This window comes from Haemaphysalis longicornis, unplaced genomic scaffold (assembly GCF_048455015.1).
Source record: "Haemaphysalis longicornis isolate Haplotype H1 unplaced genomic scaffold, Haemaphysalis longicornis Haplotype H1 scaffold_5, whole genome shotgun sequence".
Taxonomy (NCBI): Eukaryota; Metazoa; Arthropoda; class Arachnida; order Ixodida; family Ixodidae; genus Haemaphysalis; species Haemaphysalis longicornis.
This window is the reverse complement of record NW_027526385.1, coordinates 26,997,866-27,006,677: the sequence shown is the minus strand read 5'-3', so window position 1 is coordinate 27,006,677 and position 8,812 is coordinate 26,997,866. Positions and strand designations below refer to the sequence as shown.

At 51.2% G+C, this 8,812-nt stretch overlaps 1 long non-coding RNA gene across 2 annotated transcripts in view; it reads right to left on the bottom strand.

The window, feature by feature from the left end:
• Window positions 1-3,997: 3,997 nt before the first annotated feature.
• Window positions 3,998-8,812, bottom strand: part of LOC144137983 (uncharacterized) — a 151,062-nt gene continuing 146,247 nt past the window's right edge. For both annotated transcript variants that reach the window (XR_013315792.1, XR_013315793.1), the window contains exon 2: window positions 3,998-5,350. This is a non-coding gene — a long non-coding RNA (uncharacterized LOC144137983). The remainder of the gene's footprint in view (window positions 5,351-8,812) is intronic.

Genomic DNA, 8,812 nt, shown 5'->3' with positions numbered 1-8,812 from the left:
AGGAGCGCCTGCAGAGTGTACCGCTTGTTTCGGTACCCACGGCAGTTCCATTGCCAGAAAACAGTGCATTTAGAGTTCTTGGTTGGCGTCAGCATCAATAGGAAGGGGGGCATCGATGGGCGCTAGTAAGGGAGGGGCTGTGATCAGGGGCTGTTGGGTGATGGTGCGCATCCATTCAAGTACCTCTGTGTGAAGGTCATGCATTGATTGTTGTAGCGCAGTTATTTGCTCAGTCGTTTAGTTTTGAAATGATAGAAAAAGCTCTTGATATTCGGCACGTAGTTCCAGCGTGGTGGGGGCAGAGGCCGCAGTTTGGGAAGGTTGATCGGTTTATGCTTTTCGTTTGAGAGGGGGAGGGTGGGAGTCCGATGCAAGGGTAGCTTGTGCTTCTGGCTGCGTTGGTGCAGCAGGGTAGTTAAGGGTGGGGGAGTTGAGACGTTGGCGGAGAGCATGATTTTCCTGCGCGAGTCGCGCGTTCTCTTGGCGAAGTTGGAGGATTGTTTCGCGCATTGTTTGCATTTCGCGAAGTAAGTGTTTAGTGTCTAGTGTACTGCGCGTAAGGTGTGTGGAATTGGGTAGGGAGGGAGGGGATAGTTTGGGAGGGCTCTGGGGGCTCACCTGTGATGCGGGGCCTCCGGGTGAGCGAGAAGGGAATCCTTGTGTGACTTGGCTGTAGGAAGGTTGGCCGGTGGTATCGGTGATGGTTCGGGTGAGTGCTGAAGTGGCAGGCGGCGTGCTACTTGTCTTCAGGGAAGCGAGGTGTTGCCCAGTCATGGCTTGTGAAGTGGTCCTGCGCCGTGGTTTGAAGCGGTTGGTGCATCCAGTCGACCCAGTGAGGTGGGCCGCGCCACATAGGATACACGACGGCGCGCAGGGGTGGTTTGGCTGGGGTGCTAGCGTGCCGCAGGTGGTGCAGCGGTTCTCGGTGGGTGGATGAGGGCATACGTCTTTGCGGTGGCCGGGGCGCCAGCAGGCAAAGCAAGCCTCTTGTTTTCTTTTGCAGGGGTAGCAGAGCATAGTGGCTGCCCTGTAGCGGATCAAGTAGGGTACTACATTGCCTTGAAAGAGCACTTGCACAATTGTAGAGCCGTTCAGCCGCTTTGCGTCGATGATTCGAAGCGACTGGTTGTAATTCAACAGGCTCTCAAGGATAGTGTTTGCATCATCTTCTGGCGGTACCGTGAAGATGGCACCTGCTACAGTGGCGCTGGGAGGAGGAATGTGGTTGGCTAGGGCGTAAGTGGCTTCCTTCCACAGGAGGGAGGGGAGTTCAAGGTAGCACTGTGCCCGAGCTTCCGAAGTGGTGCTCACGACAATGAAGTTAGATCTGTAGTGCAGGTGTACTTGGTCTGCCGCGTGTCGAGGTAGCTTGGCTTGGTCTTGCAGGACATCAGCTAGAGTCGCTGCGTTGACGCTGGTAAGGTCAAGGCCTCCTTGTGGACGAAGGATCACCTTAATGTCATTGTCCGGTAGAGGGTCTTCAGGTGGTGTGGGCTTGCGTTTGTGCCGTTTCTGGCAGCGCTTGCGTGGCTGGTCGCCAGCGGTGGGGGCTTGGGTTGTCCGTGTTGCTGCTGTGGCTTCAGCTGCGGCGATCTTGCGGCGAATGTTGAGCCATCCGGGTTCCGTGAGCACCTGGGGGTGAATGTCCTCGCCCTCGACCACGTACTATATTCGGTGGGAAGGCGAAGCCGACGAGTCGCTTGCATCGGCAGGAGCGAAAGAATTTGAACCGTCTGCCATGAAGGCCGACGAGGAGGGGGTGGGCGCTGGAGCCGGAGGTGCGCCTGCTAGTAGCACGCGCCCGTGCAAGGCCAGGCGCACGTGGTGAGGCCGGTGCGGCGAGGAACTGGTGGAACCGAGCTGGCGCTGAAGGGCAGGCTTAGCTCCGCGTCGGGCGTAAAAAACACCGGAGAGTCCAGAAACTCACTGTTTAGGTTCCCGAAAGGTTAATGTTCGTCGAGGCGGTTCAGTTGGCCGGTGTAGAGGCTCACTAATTGAAGAAACATGGCTTTTGTTCGGAGCTGACACGAAGGGCGTTCGAACAGCTCGGCCACCTGGTGGCGAGTCCTCAGGGAGTCTGCCGCTCGTACTAGGCCTGTAATGCAGGCGTAGCGGTGGTTCCGGCGTAGTCGGTATGTTCGATGGTCCTGAAGGGGGGTCCGACGATCGTAGGTGAAAATAAACGAGTTGATAGTAACGCCCTGTCCCGTCCACTTCGTTCGTCCTTGTTCCTTTCGCGCTTATTTACACGATGAATGACGAACTCACCCAAGACACAGCTCTTATGAATTTAAAAAGTACCCAGGCCACCTGCCCATCTTTTTTAATATTAAAATCCACCAGCATCACTTCTCCTTTAGTTGTGGAACGACAGCAATGTATGAATAGGTATGCTGACGTACCTGCCATTCGGAATGTGGCCATCGGCCGTGGGACTCGTACGGCCGCTGCCGTCGTCAGTGGCCACTCTCCTTGAGTTATGGCAATATCAAGGGTTGTATGGTCATGTCGCTGCCAAACTGGAAGTTGTGAACTGGCCGTGAGCTTTTCACGACCGCTGACATCATTCGTAAATCTCTTTTGGTGGTTAGGTGTCAACTTTAGGTGGGTAGATTGATGTCACAGTCAAACGAAAATTGTGGAATCAATGGTGCACTACTGGCGGCCGCTGTCATCGCCACTAGCTGATCCACCTGAGTGAAGGCATTGCTCCGCTTATATGCAGCCTCAATGGGTGCTAACCTTGACGCTTAGCATGAGTCTTGTTTCTTTCTTTTTAACGTGCCTTTCAATGAACTCTGGAAAGGGCGGCGGAGGTGCACAGAAGGATAAAGTGTGGCGGTAGCTTTACGGCCTTTGTTGAAGGCCATGCTTAACCGCTGGACATACAATGTGGGAAAACTAGCTTACCACGTTCAAAGTAGCTATCAGTTCTCAATAGAAGTAGATTTCTGGGAAGCCATTTTTACGGGGCAATGTATTCTGTCGTATCAAAGTATGGTGGCCCTAGGACCTGTTATATTTAGCAGCAGAGTGCTTCAGCGTTTCGTTGCGCCGTTCAGAGTTAGCAGAAAAAAATGCAAAGAAAACAGCGCGAACGCGAGCGAGCGCCCCATGAGGAGCGGACGGCATCGGTCATGCTTCCGTGTGGGCTTACGCAACGAGGCTGCTCAGAATAAATACCAAGAAAGTATACCGGCCGAACACGAGCCTGCGCCCCCGGAGGAGCACCCGGCGTCGGCCAGCTCTACATTAGAGAACACTCGGCCCAGCGTTTGTGGCGTCATCTCTCGCGTGCTGTTCTACTTGCCATTTCACGTGCGTTCCCGCCTGAAGGAGGGAGCACAGAGCCGAGTTCGCGAAGCCAGTTATCGCGGTTTCTAGCGCGTGCTAACGAGGTCAAGATTATGAGATATGAAAGGCTGCGGAACTTTCAGGCTGCGGAACTTTCAGCAACAAGTTCGGAAATACATGAGGAATGGAACAGCTCCGTCTTCGACGAGAAAAGGGCCGCCAGCACTGCTGTTTCTCCAGCCTTGCAGAGCTATTGCAAGCTGCGCCAATCTTCTTTTTTTCGGCAGATGAAAGGCATAGTCAGAGGTTGGTCCAATTTTGCGAATATTTTATTATGGTTTCCAAGGTTCTTTTAAGGGCTTTTTATTTTTTTCTTCGTATTTTTAGTTTGTACATTTGTTATATTTTTTGTCTTCATTTAAAAATTATGTTTACCGAACTATTAGAATTTGCGACATCATGACGATTAAATATACTACTTTCGCCAGTTCTCAATTGTTATAAAGTTACAGAGTTCAGTTTGGGGGGGGGGCTGGGTTCTCGCCAAGAAATTCCATACGCTAAACCGGGCGCTATTCCAGGAAACGATTATATTTTGCCCTTTTTTCGTGTTTCTACAGCCCCGTTTACTGCTTGTTAACGAAAGAAATCACACGAGAGAGAAGAAATACTATTAAAAATTTTATTTTTGAGCAATCCACTTTGTAGTACATCTACACCTAATATGAACACACTTTTCGTTTTGGGCCTTTTATTTGGCAGCTCGGTGTTTTTACCGTACATATGTAGAAAGCATATGCTTACAACACTGTCATTAGAAACGTGGCATTGTTTCTAATATAACCTTGTCTGAACGTCTTTTTCTGTGTCAGCAGGGCTTGATCAGCAACTGTAATAGTCTTAAATACCATCACTAGAGCACCTCTAACCTTAGCAGCAGCTCATCCCGCTTAACGTAGCCATCACGTTCGATATCGATTGTATCAACCCTGGTTTTCCAAAAACGCACCGGAGGGTTGCTTCCCTCTATTGGTCTGCAATAAAAGTTCCTTTTAGACTCCGTCGTACTGGGATTCCCATGGAGCACCCGTTCTTGTCGTGTCTCCGGGTGAATGATGCTGAGTTTCAGTTCCTTTCTAAAAGGCCATTCACGAAATTCGTCCTCTGTGCCCTCGTGCAGTTGAATTCCCAAGGCAATGGAAACGCATTCGCCCTCCTTTATGAATTCAATTCCCCAAGACATCAGGTAACGCTGTACGTATACTCTGTCGCTCATATCACAAGACAAACCATCTATCGCTGCCTGTTCTTTGAGGGCCGCATATCCCGTCACGACCCGCTGATGCGTTATTGACGCACTTGGAAGCAATGCCAATTCTGAGTTTGAGGTGGTTCTAAGACATTCAATTTTTTCATTGTAAAGGGCTTTTATCTCCGCTACTTTGCTATGTAAGGCAGGCCCAAACTGTTCCGTTAGTGCTTCCTTCAAATGAGTATTGTTGCGGCAAACTTCAATTAGTTTGTCGCTCATGGAGCAACACTTCAAGGACAGCTGGTCAAGCTTAGTATCCAGTTCGCCTACTCTTTCTTGTATAGTTCTGCCGTTTGCTAGAACAGCATTCATCTTAGCTTCATTCCGATCCATACGATCTAGAGTTTGAACCGCGGCTGGTGATAATTGTTCTTTTAATGTTTCGTTCAAGTGATTAATGTTGTGGCAAAGTTCAGAAACTTTGTCACTCTGCAAGCCACTCTCCAGGGACAGTTGCGCAAGCTTAGCGTCCATTTCGCCTACTCGCTGCTCTACCTTTCTTTCAAACGCTACCAAATGTGGGATTTCATTGTAATTTGTCCCCTGAGGTGCCTCCGGTGCAGCATGCAAAACAAGCGCTGCACATTGGGATTTCAGGTGTGCACACACGTCGCTGCAAAGCACCGTCGCCGAGCACGTGGGGCAGTGAGTCACGTGGTGCTGGCAGTCGTGGCGAACATGGTCGGCGATCTGAGAAGCTGGCAGCACGACACCGCAGCCGTTGACCTCGTTCCAACAGTGTGCCTGCGTGAAGGAGAGAGAAGGCAGCACTGAGAAAACAAATGACGACACGGGGCCGATGCTTAGGCTGCCTGAACATGAAATTCCGATCCGCCTCTGTGTGTCGGTCCGTCCGTCCGTCCGTCCGTCCGTTCGTACGTACGTACGTACGTACGTATGTATGTATGTATGTATGTATGTATGTATGTATGTATGTATGTATGTATGTATGTATGTATGTATGTATGTATGTATGTATGTAGACAGAAATAAGGGTTGGCAGTCAAGAAAACCTCAGAAAGCAAAGGGTAGAATTTGGTAGGTCACTGAAACAGATAAAGAATTTGGAAAGTCACAAAGAATGTGGAGAAATAATGCCCGCCGGCTGGGATCCGAACCCACAACCTCCAGAATACGCGTCTGGTGCGATGCACGCATGGTATGTATGTATGTAGGTATGTACGTATGTATGTAAGGTATGTATGATGTAAGGTACGATGTATGCAACGTATGTATGTAAGTATGTATGTATGTATGTATGTATGTATGTATGTATGTATGTTAGTATGTATGTATGTATGTATGTATGTCGGCCTGTCTGTTCCTCTAGTCAAGCACCTGGTCACAAGATTAAATGAATTCTGCAATGAGAAGTTTATATGGGAAAACTTTTACAAACTACTAATTCCTGAAACGCATCTCATTCTTTTCAAGATTATTCAACAAAAAAAATATTCGGTAGATTTGAGGCAAAACCAATACGCGAGTGGTTTTTAGTGTGTTCATTCAATTGGGAAGACTTGGCTGCTTTATGAATCCGATAGTATTAAAAATACGCATTCAAAACATTGTTTTGACTCAAAAGTATGAAAAGGGCTCGCGCCCGAACCTAGGCGTGGTGGTGGCATTATACGCATGCCAGCAGTAACGGAAAGTTCCAGCATATTGGGTGTGAATAGTGGAAGACGGGAAATGTGCACTGACGGGAGCAAAGCTCCACTGCGTTTATCAAGGGACGAGTGACAACGGGAGGAGAAGTGTACGAGAGTTGAGCGGGAAACGGAAGAGAGGCATTTGTATCAACGGGTGGCAGCAGAATATTTTCTTTCGGTCCATTTTCAATGCTGTCAGCCGATACGTTGACGGTATTAACAGCATGGCTGTTTAAGCTTTTGATTGCTTTGTCCATGAACACAGCTCACGAGCTCACGAGAGCGCGTGAGCGTGCGTGTCGGGAGAAGCACCAGGCATCGTCCTGGCTTGCGCCGGGTGAGAGGCTGGGAAAAAGAAAAATATATACCGAGCGCACACGAACGTCAGCCTCGTTACGAGCGCCCGGCATCGTCGAACTACACCTTCGAGAGAGAGAGAGAATCAACTTTACAGGGTTGCTCCCTATTGACTGGACCCATATATGTATCCAGCAACTCCTGACCCATGGCCGTCAGTGCGAGCTGAGTTGGCAGGGCGGGGGTGTCCAACAAGGTCTCCCATCGCTTGGGTAGTAGGGTAATTTAGGGCGTTAGGGGGAAGTGCAAGTTGGGGGTTCTTGACGTCTTTGAACTCGACTTTGATGTGTGCCAGAGTGCCTCTCTCCGTTTTGCAGAAATTGCAGAGTGTGTCGTGCTTTGCCGGGTACATTCGGTGTAACAGAACGAGATGCGCTAGCGATCCCGACTGCGTGCGCCGCAGGATCGTTTGCTGTTGCCTGGTTAGCTGCGGGTGCAGTTCGGGAAGTTTGCACCTCACGTTTCTGTTCATCTGAGTAATGTATTTAAAGCTCGTCACGGGATACGGTAGCTCAGCCGGAGCGTCCTCGGGCGGGATGGACAATTCTCGGGCGTGGTCGTCCGCAAGGGCATTGCCTTCCACCTTGAAGGGAGCCGGGACCCACACGAGCTGGATGACTCGTCCCGGGGGCTTGTGCTTGGAGAGAATGGCTCGCGCCGCGGGAGAGATCACTACCCTTCGGAAGCTTCCGTAGGCTTACTTCGAATCTGTGACCACGGTGTCCACGCTCGGTTGCACAAGTGCGAGGGCCACGGCTGCTCTTCCGTAACGGCTGGGTCTGTTGTCCTTAGTGACGCGAACGATCAGCTTGTCGATGGACGTGGCTACCGCCGTTGCTTGGTGATCGTGGTTTCTGAGCGAGGCGTCCGCGTAGAGTACCCTACGGTTCTCCTCCAGCTGTGGGGCCAGGGCCTTGGCTCGCGCGGTCCGCCTCCCTTCGTCCTTCCCCGGTTGCACGTTCCTGGGGGAGTGGCTTAGTTTAAATGGCCTGTTTCCATTGCTCGGGAAGGGCCAAGTTGGTTGGCAGTGGTTCTATCTGCCATCCTATTTTCCGTAGGACGACCATGCCATGCTCCGTTTGGCTTAGCCGTACCCTTTGTTTGGACAGGTGAGCCTCGATCAGCTCTTCCACCGTGTTGTGGGCGTCCATGTCCAGCAGTTTCTTCGTGGACGAGTAGATCGACATGCCCATTGCCTGTTTGGTTGCTTTACACAGCATCGTGTTCAGGGTGTCCTGTTTGCTTTCGTTAGCTGGAGGTACGGGGCAGAGTAGGTCACCCTCGACACGACGAACGACCGCACTCGGGGCATTGCGTCGTCTTCCTTTAGGCCTCTTTTACGGTTAGAGACCCTTCGGATCATGCTTAATATCTGCTCCGTGGTGTTCTTAATCTTCGTGACGGCCGCGTATGCTCGTCCGTCGCTTTGCAAAAGCAGACCCACGATTCTGATCTGTTGCTTCGGTTTGATGGCCGTGCCGTCGCTGGTGATGGTCACGTTCAGCAGTAGTTCCTTCCTTGAGTCTTCACGGCTGAACCATGAACAGCTCCGATTTCTGGGGAGCGCAGCTCAGCCCGCAGGTCTTTGTATATTCGTGTAAGATCGTTGCCGCCCTCTGCAAGCATTCCGCCACCCAGGGATCGGACCCGGTTCGGTTCGTCCACACCGTAGTATCGTCGGCGTAGAGCGCGTGGTCCATCCCTTCCATTTACTTGAGTAGTTGGGTCAGGGGCACGACGGCCGGATTGAAGAGCAGGGCTACAAGACCGACCCCTGAGGGGTGCATAGGGCGCCGAGCTCGACAGGTTTCGACTTCTCTTCCCCTTTCCTGATGGTCGCTATTTTTCTCGTTAATACGTCCTTGATGTAGCCGAAGGCCTTCCGACCGCATCCCGTCTTGTTTAGATTTTGGAGCACGCTCGCTTGAGACACGTTGCCGAAGGCCCCTTTTAGGTCTACGGCGAGTATCCTCCATAGAGCGTTCTCCGTTGCCTTCTTGACGGCAAGTTCTTGCAGTTGGATCAGAACGTCCTGGGTGCCCAGGTGTTGACTGAACCCATACATGGTCTAGGGCATTTGGTTTGGTTCTTCCAAGTTTTTTTTTTAAGTCTGCGAAGGACCATACGTTCCATCACCTTCCCCACGCACGACGTGAGGGAGATGGGCCGCATGTTTCCGATCGTCAGAACCTTGCCG